Source organism: Schistocerca nitens, chromosome 4 (assembly GCF_023898315.1).
Source record: "Schistocerca nitens isolate TAMUIC-IGC-003100 chromosome 4, iqSchNite1.1, whole genome shotgun sequence".
Taxonomy (NCBI): Eukaryota; Metazoa; Arthropoda; class Insecta; order Orthoptera; family Acrididae; genus Schistocerca; species Schistocerca nitens.
This window is the reverse complement of record NC_064617.1, coordinates 983371461-983373120: the sequence shown is the minus strand read 5'-3', so window position 1 is coordinate 983373120 and position 1660 is coordinate 983371461. Positions and strand designations below refer to the sequence as shown.

General features: G+C 40.2%; 1 pseudogene; it reads right to left on the bottom strand.

The window, feature by feature from the left end:
• Positions 1 to 395: 395 nt before the first annotated feature.
• On the bottom strand, positions 396 to 513 carry LOC126253823 (5S ribosomal RNA; annotated as a pseudogene).
• Between the last annotated feature and the right edge of the window lie 1147 nt (positions 514 to 1660).

Here is a 1660-nt window from a genome sequence, read left to right as displayed (position 1 = left end):
GGCAACGAAGGGACTTACATATTACTGAAATCTCGTCAGTGGTAACGTTTCCCCGAAGAAAAGTAAACCGCTATTCTTGTTGAAATTTCGGCGGAATCCTATAACTAAGTGGACTTTTGATAATGAATTATATGGATTCAAAACTAACAGATTTTATTTCTATATCTGAATTATCTAAGAAATTAAAAAACAATTAACGGCATATAAAAAACTAAACTCCGTCCGAGCAGGCCTTGGAAGGCCCAACGGTACCGACCGGCCGCCGTGTCATCCTCTCAGGCCATGTCGTCAGCATACCGCACTCCCGGCCGTATGCCAGTTTACGAGACAGGCGCCGCCACTTCTCAGTCAAGCAGCTCCTCAGTTTGCCTCACGAGGGCTGAGTGCACCCCGCTTGCCAACAGCGCTCGGCAGACCGGACGGTCACCCATCCAAGTGCTAGCCCAGCCCGACTGCGCTTAACTTCGGTGATCTGACGGGAAACGGTGTCACCACTGCGGCAAGGCCGTTGGCAATTAACAGTATATTGTATGGCATTTTTCCGTCCTATCTGGATATAGAATGAGAGAGTGTACTTTTTCGCACAAGCATTTTGTAGTTTGTCAGAGACATTGGTAATCTCTTTACACTTTCACGGGTAAGAGACAGGATTCTGCAAATTTAAACGTTCTCGTATTTCCCAGGTCACTGAGGTGCAGAAATAATTTTTTTCTAGTTTCATTCCATGTCATTCTTTATTATGAACACACTGGGGTATATGACTCCGTTGAAATTTCGATATAAGTAGCAATTTATTTTCACCAAACTTATTATTCCCTTTATTTTTCTTCAGAAAAAAGTTACCAGTTATTTGAATAATAATTCAGTTCCTTATCTGCCACGTTAAAATCTGCTTCTTTCGGTAAAGCACAGCAGGCTTTATGAATATTCATCTCACTAACGTTCTATTGCAGGTGAAAGTGTGACATAATCATGAAACTCCAACAAAAGGAAACACAAGTTAATGGTTTATGAACATGCCCATTCTCTGCCCTCTCCCAGCAGACACACCTCACCAGTTATCACGAAACATTCAAATTTAGCGCCACAACAAACACAAGACCATAACACCTCTCACTGAATGTGTTGTCAGAAGTGTCTGCTCAGATCACATTTCGCCACATTTTGTGGAAGTGAATTTGACGATTTGACGTGAAGCAGTGAGCGGAAATTTTTGATCGAGACGCCAACCAGAGACGTGAAACAGGACGAAAAATGGAAGTACAGAAACGCACATAACCTCCACCCTCGAACCATTTCTTCACAAATACGCAATAATTTTCTTCATGGCTAGTTTGCAGATGATACGCTGTCAAAAAAAAAAAAAAAAAAAAAAAAAAAACGTAAAGTATTGTACGTTACAGAAATAAAAATTTGACCAGCATAAGATGACACATAGGTGTCGAATCATGTCTGTGTATACATAAAAATAAATTAATTGTGTTTCCATAAGGCTGACTTTCAAAAGAAGCCACTTTTGTAATTTCTTGGCTTATATTGTTCCAAACCTACAGCAATTCTCATTTCACCAGCTATCGGTGCCACTTAAATATATTATTTCACTGTAAAAAATCCGTATTCGGTTGAATATCGCGCTAGATGTGGAAGTTTCGTATTTTAA